Source organism: Moschus berezovskii, chromosome 7 (assembly GCF_049115385.1).
Source record: "Moschus berezovskii isolate FMDL1 chromosome 7, NW_MosBer_1.0, whole genome shotgun sequence".
Taxonomy (NCBI): domain Eukaryota; kingdom Metazoa; phylum Chordata; class Mammalia; order Artiodactyla; family Moschidae; genus Moschus; species Moschus berezovskii.
This window is the reverse complement of record NC_142466.1, coordinates 110,263,049-110,281,963: the sequence shown is the minus strand read 5'-3', so window position 1 is coordinate 110,281,963 and position 18,915 is coordinate 110,263,049.

Here is an 18,915-nt window from a genome sequence, read left to right as displayed (position 1 = left end):
TATATTTAGTAAAAGACCCCCCACCACCATCCCGGTGGGAGAACTAAGTCAAATTCCTTTCATCAGGCAAACTCTTTTCAGACATAATTTTCCTTGACTTTCCAAAACTGGACTCTTAACCTTGGCTATCAAGATAGAGTAGCTATAAAGGGACTTGACTGTTCATGCTGAAAACTCCCAGCCTCACCAGCCTTGGGGAAGTTGGATTTGCCAGAATCACTTTTCCCGTGTGACACAGTTGTTACCATATATTCATTTCTTTTTTCATATATTCATTTATTATCTTTCTAGATTGTCAGCCCCTTGAAGGAAGAGCCCATTAAAAGTCATCTTTTGCCCTTCCTATTCCCTGGTGCTGCCGAGTCCCATAAGCTCATAATGGTCCCTTGGTGAGTAGGGTTGTCGTGAGGGTTAAATGAGAAAGTCTACCCCAGGCCCCTGCAAAGGCAGATTAGCTTGTATTAGTCTGGTGATGGGAAGAGTTAGAATGACCAACTATCCTGGTTTGTCTGGGTCTGACAGGGTTCTGGGATGGAAGTCTGAGTAAATCAGGATGGCTTGGTCATCCTAGGGATGATGTTGACTCTTGAAGGAGGACGACTTGTCAGGAAAGGTGCTGGGTAATCTGCATGGATTACTCACTGAAATCTCACAACAGACTTGTGAGCCACTTACGATTATTCTCATTTTACAGAGTTATAAAATAGAACCTTAGGTCATATCCCTTCAGCTGATAGCTCCTTTCCTATCAAACACTGACTCTTAAGCAAATAAAATACTTGATTGTTGTTTATTGCACTGTGATAAACTGAATGGTTCTCTTTCTCATACTTCTTTACTTCTCTCTGCATCCACTCTTGATATTGACCTTAGGCTGTCCATGTGAGTTGAGATTAGCCGTGTGACTTGCTTTGGTCAATAACATGAGGACAGAAGTGACAGTGTACCAGAGCCAATCTCAGGACTCCCTTACATGTTTCAATTCACTCTTGAGCCTCTAAAACCTCCATGAGAAGGTCAAACTCCAGCCAACCACCTGGTCCAAGGAGCCTGAGAAACGTAAGGAGCAGAGATGCTTAACTGAGTCACACATCTGTCTTGAAAGAAGAAGTGCCCAGACAAGTTCAGCTGACCAGCAGATGGGTAAATGATAACATTTCATTGGTTTTAGGCTCTTGAGTTTTGAGAAGGTTTGTTACACAGCAATAGCTAGCTGTTGCAAGCAATAGCTAGCAATAGCAAGCTATCCCCCAACTTACCATAATCATATGGATGAGTAGGTTGCTCTTTTTCCAGGGGTCTTTCTGAAGCTTTAGAAGAAGGAAAGAGGGAGGAGTGAGCTCACTGTGTGCCTAGTGCAGCAGTGCTCAGCGTTGTCAGATAGTCAGTTGTTTGGGTCACGCTACAAGGAATCTGGTTGAGTTGACTGGGAAGCCATCTCAGGCCTCCCTCTTCCTGGTAACAAGGACTTCAGACCCACAAGGCAGTTCTAAGGGAGACAGAGTTAACAGAGGGGCACTCTTTGGTGGTCTTCACAGGCTTCATTTTCCATATACACCAGGGGGCACAGTGACAAGGGCCAGACGGTGAAAGGCAGGAGACTGGAATCCCACTCGGCATTGCCAGGAGCATGTGAGCTCCACCAGGAGTGTGCAGCAGCCCTGTGTAAGGTGGTTTTGCATAAAGATTTTGAAGTCAGACCCTGTTTATATCCTGCTGCCCACGCTGTGAACTATGTGACCTCGGGCGAGCCGCTTCCCCTCCCTGACCTTAATTCCCCTCTCTGTAAGAGAGTCACTGTGTAACTTGGATGCAGTAAAGTATGGCCTGAGCCTGGTTCAGGGAGGCCCTCAACCAGCGGTGTTTGTTATTACTAGTACAGTCCGACTGGTTTGTCTTCTGAAATCAGCCATCTCAAAAGAGCAATCAGTCGCTTTCCACAGAGTAAATATTTTTTCTTCTCTGCATCACTTCAAGCAGTCCCTCTTTAATTTTACAGTTGCTTTTACAAAGAGTTATTTACAGTGCGGAGGGACAGGATGGGCTGCCTCCTTGAAGTGGTGTCAGATTCCCTCTGCTTCCTGTTAAGATATTAACGCCCAGTGACTGTCGCTCTATATAAACGTGCAGCCTCGGCTGTGAACGCGCGCCCTGTAGTAATTGTGAGTTGTCTTGACGCTAATTACATAGGGGAGCCTGTTTAATTGCCAGTTAAATTGACTGTGTGTGTTTTCTCTAATCTGTGTTTCCGGGCAAGTTGGATGCCATCAGCTTCTCATTGGACTAAGCAGGAATTTGGGAGCCCCAAGGAGCCGCCATGGGAGGAGGTAAAGCTGGTGGAGGGCAGGCCTGGGGTATGGCAGTGAAAATGTCAACATGATGTGCGGTCACTGTGGGACCCAGCCTGGGGTCTCCTGGAAACTGAGGAAAGGAAGATGGCCTGGATGAAACTTGAGTGTATCACAGGGCAGTGACAGCTCGGATGTGTCATCAGGGTCACCTGATGAGGATCCGCCACAGCACCTCTGTCCCGCGTGCTCTGTCCCACCCCCAGGCCCCAGCCAAAGCTGATCCTTTTGCCTGGAGTCCCAGTCCCCACTTCCCCATCCTGCTAGCTCCACATCTGGGCACAGTGTCGTTCCGTGCCCAGCTACAATGCCACTTTTTCCACAAAGGCTTTCTTGATTTTCCAGTTGGAAAAAAGGGTCCCCTCCAGTCCAGTCCCTCAGGGCTTCTCAGCATTTTCTTGAGTCCATGCCCATGTTTGTCCTTTGATTTAAATGAACTTAGAACCAAGCTCTGAGCTCCCTGAAGAACAGGTCATGCCAGCTACAGACTGAAGTGCTTAGTAACAGGAGCTGGGGATCAGGGGAGAGGAGGAGTAGGAAGAGGAGGGGTGGGAGGGAGGAGGCGAGGTGACGAAGGAAGGAAAATCGAGGGATAGATAGTAACTAACACATCTGGAGTTGGTGGTGTGTGTGTGTATGTACGCGCGTGCACTAAACACTATCCTAAGTACTTCATCCTGGTTAACTCATTTAATCTGCCCCACCACCCTCAAGTAAGAACCATTCTCATTCCCTGTTTCACAGATGAGGAAGCTGAGAACTTCGAGAAGCTAAATAACTCATTAACACAGCCTTCCGTGGTAGATCCAGGACCCTGAGCTTTTCACTACTGAGCTAAGCTGTCTTGAAGGAAGGGAGGGAGGCAGGGAGGAGGGAGGCAGGGAGGAGGGAGGGGGAGAGAGAGGAGGAGAGTTGAATTCCATAGCATGAGTTCTCCTGATGTTTAAAAACCTCTCCAGCCTTCCACACACGCTTTCTCCTTAGCTCAAAAGCTAAATTAGAGTGGATTGCACTCTCCTCACTTTAGTAATTTAGATAAAAGTAAAATTTTGTCTGAGAGCAGAAGCAATTATAGCGCGGGTTTTGTGATTAACTTGATTAACACTGTTTCACTCTAAAAATGATCCCCCTCCCTTTGCCGCCGTACTGTAATCAGAGCGACGTCTTTCAACTGTGCTACAGCTGCTCTTTCTCCCCCTGCTCCCCAAAAAGGAGTTTGACATAAATACTTATTAAGGAGGACTCTAGTCTCTGGCTGGAACATTTGAGCAAAGAAGGGGGGAATTGTCTCTCCCCACATTAGCATCTGTAGCCGGTTAAAAGGCTGTCACCAGCTACCCTGTTACTGACAAAGGTCCCAATTATGCATCAATGAAATATACATACATGATCCAGGAGGGCTTATACATTTTTAATTTTTTTTCAAAGATAGTACGTTCAGAGAAAACTCTAATTAGAGATTTCGGTTCTTTAAGAGGAAAATGATATGTGGTTTCAAGAAAAATTATTTGGGGTTATCACTGGGCCATTGTGAATCTTTCCAACCCTGGGGTTTTTGCTCCTAACCTGGGTGCTGGGGCTGGCTGGGCACTTAGGGAAATACTGAGGTCTGCCTGTGGAGTTCTGAGGTTTGAATCCCAGGTGGGTTTGGGGTGTGGGCTTCCCTCTGCTCTGGGATGCTCCTGTGGACACTCAGCATTCAGGCTCTCTTCTCTTCCCTCTGATTCAGAGACCAGCTTCCTACCACCTCTACCTAGTCCTTCCTGATCGTCAGCTGCTGCTTCTGAAATCCCCGCTCTCAGCCAGGCGCTCACAGAATACTCTTGTTGAAGCAAACCTACCAGCCTAGAGGTAGGAGTGACTACTGCCCGCATCATGACAGATCGAGAAATGAGCCTGGGGAGGCGGGAGGAAGGGCACTCTCCTGTCACGTGGCTACTCAGTGGTGGAGTCGGTTTTGATCTCACACACACTGGCCCCAGATGCCTGCCTGCTCACGCTTGCTCTGCAGATGCCTAGAGAATCACAGAGTGTTATAGTCCAGAGGGACTCTGGAGAAGAGGGCTCACCCACTCAGCAGAGGAGGGACCCGAGGTGCCAGGAGGGGCCACAGATTCTTCAATACGAGGTAGGCTCCACGACCAGATTCCCCACCGCGACCTGCCCTGCTCACTTTGGGGCGGCTGCGTCCAGCCTTCATCTGTACTGACCTCTGTGAACTGAACTGTTCCTGCTCCAGCCCTGGTTTATACGTAGAAGCTCTAACTGTCCATCGTGACTGTGTGTGCTGTTCTGAGTTGCTCAGTCGTGCCTGACACTTTGCAACCCTGTGGACTGTAGCCCTTCAGGCTCCTCTGTCCACAGGATTCTGCAGACAAGAATACTGGAGTGGGCTGCCATGCCCTCCTCCAGGGGGTCTTCCCGACCCAGAGGTCGAACAGGCAGGTTGTTTACCACTAGTGCCACGTGGGAAGATAAAGCCTTAGGGAGGTTGTTGTTGTTTAGTTGCTCAGTCAAGTCTGACTCTTTGGGACCCCATGAACTGCAGCACACCAGGCCTCCATGTCCATCACCAACTCCCAGAGTTCACCCAAACTCATGTCCATTGAGTCGGTGATGCCATCCAACCATCTCATCCTCTGTTGTCCCCTTCTCCTCCTGCCCTCAATCTTTCCCAGCATCAGGGTCTTTTCAAATGAGTCAGCTCTTTGCATCAGGTGGCCAAAGTATTGGAATTTCAGCTTCAACATCAGTCCTTTCAGTGAACACCCAGGATTGAGCTCCTTTAGAATGGACTGGTTGGATCTCCTTGCAGTCCAAGGGACTCTCAAGAGTCTTCTCCAACACAGTTCAAAAGCATCAATTCTTCGGCAATCAGCTTTCTTTATAGTCCAATTCTCATATCCATACATGACCACTGGAAAAACCATAGCCTTGACTAGACAGACCTTTGTTGACAAAGTAATGTCTCTGCTTTTTAATATGCTGTCTAGGTTGGTCATAACTTTCCTTCCAAGGAGTAAGCGTCTTTTAATTTCATGGCTGCAATCACCCTGTCCTTCACCACCTCCCACAGCTTGCTCAAACTCAGGTCTATTGAGTCAGTGACGCCATTCAACCATCTGGTCTTCTGTTGTTCCCTTATCATCCTTAATTAAGAGAGGTAATTAAGGTTAAATCAGGTCATAAGGGTGGGGCTGTAATCCAATAGGACTGGTGTTCTTATAAGAAAAGGGAGAGATGACTTCCCTGGTGGTATAGTGGGTGAGAGTCTGCCTACCAATGCTGGGGAAACATGTTCAACTGCTGGTCCAGAAAGATTTCACATGCCACAGAGCAACTAAGCTCATGAGCCACAACTACTGTGAACCCTCACGTTGGAACTCCTGAAGTCCGAGCGCCCTAGAGCCCATGCTCCACAACAAGAGAAGCCATCGCGGTGAGAAGACCAGACCTCACTCGCCGCAACTAGAGATAGTCTGCGCACAGCTACGGGGACCCAGTGCAGCCCAAAGTAAATAAATAAATCATTTTTTAAAAAAAGAAGGGGAGACACTGGAAGTTGACACACACAGAGGCAAAGCCAGATGAGGATACAGCCGGAAGGACATCTGCAAGCCAGGAAGTGAGACCTTATCAGAAACCACCTCTGCTGGCACCTTACCTGGGATTTTCAGCCTCCGGAACAGTGAGAACATAAGTTTCTGTTGTCTAAGCCCCCCAGTCTCTGCTGTTCTGCACAGCAGCTTGAGCTGACTCAGCCTCTAAGACTTGCTTCCTTGACAGTCATCTGCTTGATATGGATCAGAACCCGCAGAGGAGGAGGCTCCCTCTTCCAGCATCACAAGCTTTTCCTAAATATGTGTTGGGATGGCTTCTGGGTCATCTCTGGAACCTTCCTGGGATCCTCTGACACCCTTGTATGTTCTAAAGTCCCAAACAATTCCCCTCTTCCAAGGTCTCTGCAGTTTGTCCAGAGATTCTCACTGAAATCGGCTTCTTGCAAATTTCATGTCACTGACCGGCTCAGATTTTTTAATGTATCTCCTTCCTCACCTACTTATCCTCCACATCAGCAACTGAATCTGGAACTCTAGCGCTCTCTCCTACCCTTTTCTCACCCCCATGCACAGTGGCAGTGTCTTCCCAGGAAAGGTCAAGTGAAGGGGTGTCTTGACATATCAGTGAGAGGTACTCTGCGGCCAGACAGGGTTCAAATCCCATCTCAGTCCCTTTGTCAGCTGGGTAGCCTCAGCCAGATTCCTTGACCTTTCCGGGCCTCAGTTTCTCCATCTATAAAGCAAGGATGATAATAATTGTGTGGATCCTATGGGGCTGAAGTTACATTGCTAATGTGTGGAAGGCACGTAGACTAGAACAGGGGTCTCCAAACTCTAGGATCTAATGCCTTGCGATCCGAGGTGGAGCTGATATAATAATAACAGAAGTTAAGTGCACAATAAATGTAATGCTCGTAAATCATCCTGAAGCCATCCCCTTTCACCCTGGTCCGTGGAAAAATTGCCTTCCAGGAAACCTGGTCCTGAAAGGCTGGGGATCGCTCTAGTCACCAGAGCACAAAGTAAACTCTCCATGTCAGCATGGTCATCATTACTATGTCCCTGTATAGGTTGAGCCTGAGCCGAATGAAACGGTCCTTTTTTGGGTAAAGATGGTCACATATCAGCAGTTTCATACATTCCAACCTCATTTCTATGAAGCAGTCAATAGATATTAGATGCTGTGCTTCACAGGCTTCCTAGGTAACTCAGTGGTAAAGAATCCTGCCAAATGCAGGAGCCTTAAGGAGACATGGATTTGATCCCTCTGTCAGGAAGATCCCTGGAGGAGGAAATGGCAACCCACTCCAGTATTCTTGCCTGGGAAGCCCCATGGACAGAGGAGCTAGGTGGGCTACAGACATGGGGTCGCAAAGGGTCAGACAAGACTGTGCAAGGAGCAAGAAGATGGCTGTGCTTCACAGGCTCACGTGGGTAAGGGCATATGGATGGAGGTACCAGGAGAGGGCGGGACCCACAGTGAACAGAGCACAGAGCAGGGATTTAAATCCAGGCCTCCTGGTTGTCGGCCTCCTGGGCATACAGACGGGCACCCGACAGTCAGAGCCCTGTCTCCGAACCCCAAGTGCAGCTCTCTCTGCACAGCACCTCCCTCCTCACGCCAAGATGGAGGCAGGCAGCCTGCGGCTGGAAAGATGGAGGCGAGCAGAATCCATCCTCCTTGTCTGTGTCCCACCATCCTGGAGGAGTCCGCAGGGGTCCACCTCCGCCACAAAGGCCCTCTGGCCTCATCGGCCCCCTCCCATCCAGCCCTCAGCTGGCCTCCTGATTTCCCATCCTGTGCCACCAGCTTCCTTCCTGCCTTTCCTGGGGCGGGCTCAGGCCTGGCACCACTCCAGAACGGCTTAATCAGAATAAATCCCGAGAAAGCACATGTATTATTTATTCCAGCAAAGGTTAAATAATTTGATGAATTTCGCAGGACGCTGGCGGAATGCTGATGGCCTCTTGGAAAAAATACACACACGCACATACATAAACAAACAAAAAAAACAATAACAAATTTTCCTCTCTCTCTGCGTGCGCGCGTGCGCGCACACACACACACACACACACACACACACACACACGGTAGCTACTGTCGCTTGCCCCATGGCTCACACTGGAGACGGAGTGGGCAGCCCTCCACGACATTGGCACTGGGGCCAGGACGAGACATAGATTTTCTTCCTCACTGACTGGAGATGACAGCTCCACCCCTGGCCTCACTGGCATGATACATTATCTGTAGCTGACTATGCCTTTGATTTTGCAAATAGCCATGGAAAGCCTATTGATTTACAGGCCCAAATGATGGGCTTGCCTGAAGTGGGTTTGTTAAGGAGCTCCTTGCACTTGGGACTCTAGGGCTGTTGGGATCGAGGAAGGGGCTGTCAGGGAGATGGGAAGGCCTGGAGAGAAACCATTGCCTGGAAATGGCGGGTGACGGGGTTCTTCTAGCCCATGGCTGCCGTGCCAGATTGGCTCACCTAAGCCGAGTGGGGAGAGCCAGGTAAATAGAGAGGACTCCGAGCACACACTAGGTGTCCTTGACCTCCTCCTTGTCCTCCTAGTCTCCCTCCCCTTCCTTCCCTTCTTCCCCCTCCTCCCCTTCGTCCTTCCCTTCTTCCTCCTGGCTGTCATCAAGACTGCCATTCACCTACCACTTACATGTGCCAGACTTGAGGCTGAGTGTTTTATGTTCATCACATCCTGAAAGCCTCCCAACGGCCCCAGTGAGTTGGGCACTTGCATTTAAATCTCCATTTAAGAGATAAATAGCCCCAGAGAGGTTTAGTGGGTTGGCCAAAGGGCACAGAACCGGTGGGTAGAGCCAGACTTCTCTGCTCTTCTGGGCACCAGGCTTTTATTCTCTCCTCTCTGCCATGTGGATGGAGCAGAAAGAGCTTGGGCTCTGAAGGCAGGTGACCGAGTGGGCAAGCTCGTTGCGCACATGCAGCTCGCTGCCGCTCATGCTCAGGCGGTGCCCGGCACAGACTAAGCGCAGTTGCACTGTTTACCACCACCGTTCTCTCTGTTCTGCTTCTAATTAGTAGCCACACCCCCCAGTAACTTGGATAATGAGCCCTACTCAACAAATGCTTCTTTACCATGTGAGTTCATTCAATACCTAGTCCCCAAACAACCCATTTTATGGACAAGGAAAAGAGGTCTGGAAAAACCTGGTTCTGCTGGTTTCAGAGCATCCCTCCAGGAGGCAGCAGAAGTGGGAGCGAAGGGCACTGTCCTTGGGTCACATGCACGGGGACAGAAATCATGGCTCTGGGCAATGTGGGGCAGGACCAGGCACTTGCAGTTCCAGCTCTCTGACCTTAGCTTCTCATCTTTAGTGGGGAAAAAAAAATGGGGAAAACACAACCTATGTCACAGAGCTGTTCCTGCCGTGGCCCTGGCACCGGGCACTTTACAGACATTTTTAGACTTGGTCCTATGCCTGTGAAGCCTGATGTCTGGTGCTCAGGACACAGTGGCTGTCACTATGCTCCAGCTGAGCTGTCCTCCCTGCCAGTACCGAGTCCCTGCTGTCCTGAAAGGCAGCCCCCTCCCTCTGCCCCTTTGGGCCCTGCCTCCTGTTTAACCCCATCATCCTGACACAGCACGATGCCCTGCCTCACCCCACTCTCCCTTCAGAACGAAACCTGGTTCTCGTTTCCTTCTCCAGTGTTGCCTCTTCTCCTTCACTTATCAGTCCTTTGGACACGACCCTCAAGACCATCCCTTGGTCTGAGCCTGCTGTCCTCAAGAGCACTGCCTCCTGTTCCCCTTTATTTACTGCTCTGTTCCCTGGCAAAGGAAGACTCTGTCTTCCTTTGATTTCCCTGGATGGCATGGGGATGGAGGTCAACGGAGCTTCTGTGGACAGAAGTGGAGGCTTCATAAACCTCCCTGAGACTGGACATTCCTTGAGGCAGACCAGGTTTCTGTTCACCTCTGTGTCTCCAGCACCTTCAATAAGGCTCAGCACACAGTAGGTGGACCAAGCACACAGTAAGTGTGCAGAAAATGCTTGCCTGCCCCAAGCTAGACCTGGATCCAGGGACCTTGGCAGGATTCCTGCCACCGTTAATTTCTCAAACATCCTACCCCAAACTTAGGAGATGTGATTTCTAGAATCGAAAACATACGCAGAGGTCATTTCAGGATGTGGTTGCTCTGTATGTTTGTGTCAGCCACAAATATTTCTGAGAGCCATGTCGGGGCAGGGCAGAATATTAATCCATTGATTATGCAATGAGGACTGCAGCTCATGGAGAAGCACTGACACCTGTAGAGGCCTCTTCTCCACGCTCTCAGCCACTCATGAAAACTGAGAGGAAGCAGTGAGAAAGCTACCAAGATGGTTCAGTTCAGTTCAGTCTCCCAGTTGTGTCCGACTCTTTGAGACCCCATGGACTGCAGCACGCCAGGCCTCCCTGTCCATCACCAGCTCCCGGAGTTCACCCAAACCCACGTCCACTGAGTCAGTACTGCCATCCAACCATCTCATCCTCTGTCGTCCCCTTCTCCTGCCCTCAATCTTTCCCAGCATCAGGGTCTTTTCAAATGAATCAGTTCTTCGCATCAGGTAGCCAAAGTATTGGAGTTTCCGCTTCAGCATCAGTCCTTCCAGTGAATATTCAGGACTGATTTCCTCCAAGATGGTTATGGGACCCCTAACTCTGGGTGAATAACATGTATACTCAGCTTTCCATCCACCCATCCATTAGTTCATCTATCTATCCATCCATTCATTTATCCATCCACCCATCCATCCAACCATTTATCCACTCATTCAGCCATCCATCCTTAAGATAGATAATGGGTCAACCACAGTCCCCACAGTGCATTGGTCTTAATTTTTCAAAAAGCTTATAGCACCTTTACATTAGTCAGCTTGGGCTTTCATAACAAATACCATAGACTGGATGGCTTAAACAACAGAAATGTCTTTTTCACATTCTGGAGGCTGGAAGTCTCAATCAGAATGCCAACAAGGCTGATTTCCGGTACTTTCTTCCTGGCTCACAGATGGCCACCTTCTCTTTGTTGTTTACATAGCCTTTCCTCTGTGCTTGAATATGGAGAGAAAGAGATCTCTTTCTCCTCCTCTTCATATAAGGCCACCAATTCTAATGGGTTAGGACCTCATCCTTATGATCCTATATTTAACCTTAATCACCTTCTAAACCCCCCCTCTCCAAATACAGTCACATTGGTGATGACAGCTTCAACATGCGACTCTGACTTTGGGAGAACACAGTTCGTAGCATAGTATCCATCATGACTCTTCAGTACTGGAGCATCCTCTTGGGTGGTCTTCTCCTGAACTCACAGCCTAGCAGGACACCAGTGGAAAATATGTTACTCTACTATTCAACCTGGACAAGTTCTATCCCAAATACTTAAAACTGGGAGTAAGAAAGACAGGACAGACTACTTAAAGTGTCAGACAGATGTAGATTTGATTCCGGGATCTGTCACTCAACTGGATGAGGGACAGCATTTAAACTCCAAGGATGTTAGTTTCTCCATTGGTAAAATGGTGAAAATCACAATACAGTATGAGATTCTCCTTGTTGATTGCACAGTGGAATTCCTGTAACTAAGTAGGTATTTAACAAATAGTAAATCTATTATTCAGGGGTCCCAGGTCTAGGAAAGAGTATTTCATAAAGTATTTCATACAGCCGAGTATAATGATTAAGAAAGAGGGCTCAAGAGCCAGGCTCCTGAGGATTAAATCCTAGCCTTTCCTCTTTCAAGCTGAAAGGACTGGGGTCCATGCCTCAGTTTCCTTATCTGGAAAAATGAAGCCAAGAACAGCAGCTATCTCATAGCACTGTTCAGTCAGTTCAGTTCAGTCACTCAATCATGTCTGACTCTCTGCTACTCTGTGGACTGCAGCACGCCAGGCTTCCCTGTCCCCCGCCAACTCCCAGAGCTTATTCAAACTCACGTCCATTGAGTCAGTGATGCCATCCAACCATGTCATCCTCTGTCATCCCCTTCTCCTCCCGCCTTCAATCTTTCCCAGCATCAGGGTCTTTTTCAGTGAGCCAGTTCTTCTCATCAGGTCGCCAAAGAACTGGAGTTTCAGGTTCAACATCAGTCCTTCCAATGAATATTCAGGACTGATTTCCTTTAGGATGGACTGGTTGGATCTCCTTGCAGTCCAAGGGACTCTCAAGAGTCTTCTCCAATACCACAGTTCAAAAGCATCAATTCTTTGGTGCTCAGCTTTCTTTATAGTCCAACTCTCACATCCATACATGACCACAGCTTTGACTAGCCTGATCTTTGTTGGCAAAGTAATGCCTCTGCTTTTTAATATGCTGTCTAGGTTGTTCATAGCTTTTCTTCCAAGAAGCAAGTGTCTTTTAATTTCATTGTTGCAGTCACCATCTGCTGTGATTTTGGAACCCAAGAAAATAAAGTCTCTCACTGTTTTCATTGTTTCCCCATCTATTTGCCATGAAGTGATGAGGCTGGATGCCATGATCTTAGTTTTCTGAATGTTGAGCTTTAAGCCAACTTTTTCACTTTCTTCTTTCACTTTCATCAAGAGGCTCTTTAGTTCTTATTTGCTTTCTGCCATAAGGGTGGTGTCATCTGCATATCTGAGGTTATTGATATTTCTCCCAGCAATTTTGATTCCAGCTTGTGCTTCATCCAGCAGGCATTTTTCATGATGTACTCTGCATATAAGTTAAACAAGCAGATTGACAATATACAGCCTTGACATACCCCTTTCCTGATTTGGAAACAGTCTGTTGTTCCATGTCCAGTTCAAACTGTTGCTTCATGAGGCAGGTCAGGTGGTCTGGTATTCCCATCTCTTGAAGAATTTTCCACAGTTCGTGGTAATCCACACAGTCAAAGTCTTTGGCCCATGTTCAGTAAATCTTTAATCCAATTTTCTGTTGATGGGCAGGTCTGTGTTCTCTCCCTGTGGTTTGACCTGAGACCAAACTACGGTGGAGGTAATGAAGATAATGGCGACCTCCTTCAAATGGTCCCATGCATACACTGCCATACTCAGCGTTCCTGACCCTGAGCAGGCCATCCCCGGCCTGCGACTCCATTGGAGACCCTTGGACACTCACAGGAAAGTCTGGCTCAATCTCTTGGGGGGGTCATTGCTCTATTCTGGGTTCTGGTGTGCACAAGGTCTGGTTTGTGCCCTCCAAGAGTCTGTTACCCCAGTCTTGTGGAAGTTCTATAATCAAATCCCACTTGTCTCCAAAGTCAAATTCCCTAGGGGTTCTCAGTCCCTTTGCCAGATCCCCAGGTTAGGAAATCTGTTGCGAGTCCTAGAACTTTCTAACAGTGGGAGAACTTCTTTGGTATAATTGTTCTGCAGTTTGCGGGTCATCTGCTCCACGGCTCTATGGTGGGGTTAATAGTGACCTCCTCCAAGAGGGCTTACACCACAGGCTGTCTGACCCAGGTAGCTGCACCCAGAGCCCCTGCCCCTGCAGCAGGCCACTACTGACCCATCCCTCTGCAGGAGACTCAAACACAGGTCTGGCTCAGTCTCCATGGGGTCTCCTAACATAGCACTGTTAGGACTTTATTCCTTCTTTCTTAATGTACTTATTTATTTCTCTATTTGGCTGTATCAGGTCTTAGTTGCAACATGTGGGATCTAGTTCCTTGACTATGGATCAAACCTGGGCCCCCTGCACTGGAAGTGAGGAGTCTCAGCCACCTCTCCACCGAGGAAGCCCCAATACTTATTCTTAGGACTAAGGAAAAGTAAAAATATTGACTATAATTATTTGAGAACCAAGGAATTGTGACTAATCTCCAGAGGGCCGTATTGCATCCCCTGAGATGCACTGAATGTACCATAATTTTTATCAACTGATGCCACTGGCTATTGTCAAAGATGGGCTGTGTCCCCATGACCTTCCTCCCTCCAAACCTTTCGCAGGTGAACTGTGCCTGGGACAAGAACACAGGCCCTGGGGCTGATCCCTCTAAGCACACTGGGTCCTGCTAATCCGTGGGACCAGGCCCCTGTGGGAAGCAAAGATTGGAGAGACTGCATGCTGTTCCCCCTTTTTAATTACCGCTTCCTTAACTGAGTCACAAGTGGTGTTTGTGTTGCCATCAAACCCACGAGGACCTTGTTGTTTATGTGAATGACTCTCCATGGAGTGACAGCTCCAAAACGTGAGATGTTCTGTTTGTACCAGTTTTAACAAAGTGGCAGGCTTTGGCTAGAGATTTCCTTCTTAACACATGGCCTGGGAGTTGCTCAAAGGGGTTGGTGTTTCCTTTACAGAGAATGATATGAAACAGACTAGAGTGTCACAGGACCTGGAGCCATGGAACCTTAGAGGCACAGAGCCACGGAGGGTCTCCCATCTGCTGCCCTGATGCTCCCAAAGATGGTGAACTTTTTCTTCTAAGGCTGCCCATTCCCTGTTGAGACTCCTGACCGCTGGGGAGGCCTTCGTTGCTCATTAAGCTTCACCATGCATTTCACTGCTGTGAGCTTAGTCCCTGAGAATAGTCATATCTGGAGAGGCAGCTGGAATGGGAGAAGTTGGAGGGACTAGGATCCATTGAGACTTGCTTCCTTTCTGTTAAGTGAATAGCTAATTGTTGAGACTTTCTGTGGGTCTGCGGCTTGGGCTGGCAGCTACAGAGAGGACAGAAAGAGGTTCCAACTGCCCTTTGTCCTTTAAAAATGAGCCTCAAGCTGGCAAGGGTTGCAGCATAGAACAACAGTGGGGAGGCGGGGCATACAAGAGAAGAGTCAGGTCTAGGGGCATGCCACAGGCAAGGAAGTCAGAGAGGGCTTTCTGAAGGAGGAAGGGTCTCATGATCTGGACCCAAAGGATGAGCACGGTGAGGAAGGATGGGGGAGGAAGAGCAGCAAAGGGAATGGACAAACTCTCCTGCCCTCAATGGGTCAAAGACAGCCATAGCCTGTTCACTCTCTCCTCATACCCTCACTCCCAAGACCCTGGCCAGGTTGCCGCCCAGGAGAAGGCTGTGTCTGCAGAGGTTTCCACTTTTTTTTTTTTTTTCGTTTATGAAAAGATAATTCAGGAGACATTATTTCAATCAGACCCCTACGCAGTTTAGGAATGCTAATGCTTCCTCGATTAAAAAGGTGTGGAATAATTAGGATGCTGATGAAGACTGGGGGCAAACTCTGGAGAAATCCATTACCCAGTGCTCAATGCTTTTCCTGTCCCCTCTGTATCCCCGAGTGACAAATTAACACATAACAGAACAACGGCTGCTAACACTTACGGCACGTTTAGCTCAGATTGGAAGCTAGGTTTTTTAGAAAATGAAGACTTTTGTGGATCAAACTGGAAACAATTTGGGATTGCAGAAAGGAGTCAGAGGAGGGTAAGCAGCATATAGATTCAGGGTGGGCATAGCCACAGAGCAGCTAGGCTGTACAACCAGCGTTGGATTTGGGGGAAGAGGTCCTGGTTTTAGACCCGTGTACTTGCATTGTGACCTTTGGATGCCACAATCTGGGGATACTGAAAGAGTGAGCCTCATCAGAAGGAAGAAATAAGGAAAGACTTCAAAAAAACATAAAAATAATAATAATCAGCATTCGCTGAATGCTTCTTATGAGTCAAGCACTGTTCAGAGGGCTTCCGTACAAGTTAATTTAGCACTCACATCAATCCCCTTGAGGTAGGTACTGTTATTATCCCATTTTAGAGACGAAGGGATTGAGGCACAGAGGGCACAAGTGACCTGTTAGATGGCAGAATAGAGATCTGAACTCAGACAGACTGGATGGCATCTGATGGTGTCAAAGCCAGAGTTGTGAAGGTATAAGGATCGTCTGAGGGACTACTCAGAACAGGGAGTGTGTGCCCAGCTCGTGAAGGACCTTAAAAAAAAACGGGTGCTATGGGTTGAACTGTGTCCACCAAGAGATGCTGCAGTCCTAATGCCTCGCCCCTGTGAGTGTGAGCTTATTTGGATACAGGGTCCTTGAAGAAGATCCAGTTAAGATAAGACATGAAAGTGGGCCCTAATTCTATAGGACCAGTGTCCTTATGAAAAGGGGAAATTTGGAAGCAGAAACAGACATGCATAGAGAGAGGGCGACGGGAAGACACAGGGAGAATGCCATCGTCAAGCCAAGGATCGCTAGAGTCTACTGAGGCTGGGGGAGGGCAACAGACAGAATCTCCCTCACAGCCCTGAGAAGGAACCAACTCTGCCAGCTCCTTGATCTTGGATTTCTAGCCTCCAGAACCCTGAGACAACACATTTCTTTTCCTGAAGCTGCCCAGTTTGTGCTGCAGCCCCAGGAAACTAACACAACAGAGAAGGCAGATGGGTCTCAGGGACCAAAGCAATCGGGAGCTATTGCAGATTTCTGATCAAGAAGATCACACGCGATTAGCATCTTTAAAAGATAACTTCAGTGATGTATATAGCCAGGGTCTTGAAGGGTAGAAGTGCTGGAGGCAGAAGAGTTGCCGTTATCATGTGTGAGATGATCTGTGTGGGGACCGAGGGGTGGGGGTGCAGCAGGAACCGTGGGATTGTCAACAGGAACGGGACAGTCTCCCCTTTCAGGGCTGCAATAATAATGACGTTAAATAACTGTATTCACTAAATCAACTGCCCACTTTCATCGCTTCATCCCCGGGGGAGACTGAAATGCTCTGCGTTAATATCTAAAAGGAAAAAAAAATGGAACTTGGGGATCAAACAACTTTTTTGATGAGGGAAGTGTTATTTCTACCAAGCTAAGACATCAAAGCCTGTGAATGGTGCTTTTTAGGTAATATTAAAGTGGGCTCTAAATAATGTTTGAATATTTCTCTGCTTTTCCCAGGGATCACAGACAGTCTCTTTTAGAGGAAGAACACCAGCGATGCCCCAAGCCAGCCTCAGCTCCAGGAGGACCTGTGGGTTTTCCTGGGAATGTAGCACTTGTGTAAATACGGCTTAAATTTCTTTCTGCATTTAGCAGCCCCAGCATTAAAATTTATTGTTTTAGGCATAACATGAATTTCTGTAGATTAAATAAGCTAAAGGCCTGACAAATAATTCAGCTTTTGACAGGTCTATTCACAGGGATAGCCACTGCATCAGGAGATATATCCATAATATGGCAAAGTCACCTATTGAGTGAGTTTTTGAGAAGCAAATGCCATTTCCACATTGATTCTTATTATTAATGATAGATGACTTTTCCAATCTCCTTGTAATAGCCAGTTTTTGCTGTGTAACAAACTACCCCAAGACCTAGGGGCTTATAACAACTATTTTATTACCGCTTATGAACCTATGGGTCAACCAGGTAGTTCTGCAGTTAGCTGGAGGGATGGCTGGGGGGCTGGGGGGCTGGAGGACCTGAAATGGCCTCTGTCACTTACTGGCCAGAGTGAGCAGGGGAAATTAGCCTCATGTCTCTTCCTTCCAGCAGGCTAATCTGGGCTCACGTGGTCATAGTTTTAAGGTTCCCAAGTGACTTTTTCAAACCTCTGCTTGTACCACATGTGCCCATGCCCACTGGGCAAAGCAAATCACATGACCACCCCTGATTCCTAGGTGGAGTCTGCCTCTGTATGGGAGGAGAGTTAATGTCACTTTGGAAATGAGTATGCTTACAAGGATGGGAGGGGAGGGGAGGGATTTGGGGTCAATTTTGTGATCTATCACACCCCTCCTCCTAAACTAAAGAAGGCTAGAATATTTTAATGGACTCTGTGCCAGGCACTGTGCTAGGATCTTTATAATTTATATTTAATCAGAGAAATTATGTAACTTTCTCATGGTCACACAGGGAGTTATTACTGGAGACAAAAGTCAGGTTCAAGACTGCTTAAGCCTAAATCTTATGTTATTTTCCACTACTGCTTTCTGTCTTCCAGCTATGGAGTTGAATTTGTTATTTGGGGGTTTGGAAATCACATTATTATTACAGTTGTCACTGTATTCTAGTCAGTATTTTCTATTCTATTTTCTCCATTGTTAGTCATCCAACCTCCACTTGCCTACCTCTGGTGATGGGGAGCTCACTATCTATCTTGACAGCTTAATTAATAGTTAGAAGCTCAATCTCTTACAAATTTCTTTTAAGTCAAAATGGGATGCTGAAAAACCTGGATGGAAATGAGAGGAAGTGAAGCTTGACAAGTGAAGCTTTGTGTAAGTTTTATTTTCTATTCTGAAATCGACAGTATATCTTTTTCAGTTGCCAGCTTTTGTAATTGTGCTTATCTTTGTTCTGTATGATTTGGAAATTGCCATTTTCATGGGAAAAAATGAACAGAGGAAACTTTTGATTAACAAGGTGAGGCTCTTTTTCCTTAAGGAAAATGAAGATAGGAAAATAAATGTTTAAAAAACAGGTGCAATGATAACCATCTCCCTGGGACTCCTACGGTCATTTCCTTGTGATTATCTCTGATAGAGGTATTCTGCGAAGGCAGGTGCTGTGTGAAGAACATGATCTTCACAGATTCATTCATTCATTAATTCATCAAATACTGAAAAGAGCTTACTATATTCCAGAAACTCTGTTGAATAAACTAGGGGGCTAACTAATTTTACACAGCCCTTACTCAAGGCTTTCAGAAACTAGGAAGGAAATAAGGAAGATGAACCTAACCAGACAGGGAAAGTGCCAGAGACCTGTTAATGGTACAAAGTGAAGTAGGATCCCGGGGTGAGGGTGAAGGTAGAGGTGGGAATGATCACATCTGGGTGGAGGAGTTCATTCTGGGTCCTCTCCCTTCTTCTGAAGGCAGAAAACTGCTCATTAACACCCTGCATCAGAAATCATTAAACCTAGCTCTTCAGGGATACCCTTCTCTGAAAACCCCTCCAACAAAAAACGCACACAGTGTGGAGTCTCGAAAGTCAAGTCTGTTCCTATGCAAATTCAAAGCTCAGAAGGATGAGCGGCCCTGTGGTCAGCCTCCTATGGACGGAAGGAGCCGTTCTGGGTGGTGGTGATGTCAGGAAAATCAGTAACAGAGCTGGGGCACTCCTTGGGCTTCTAG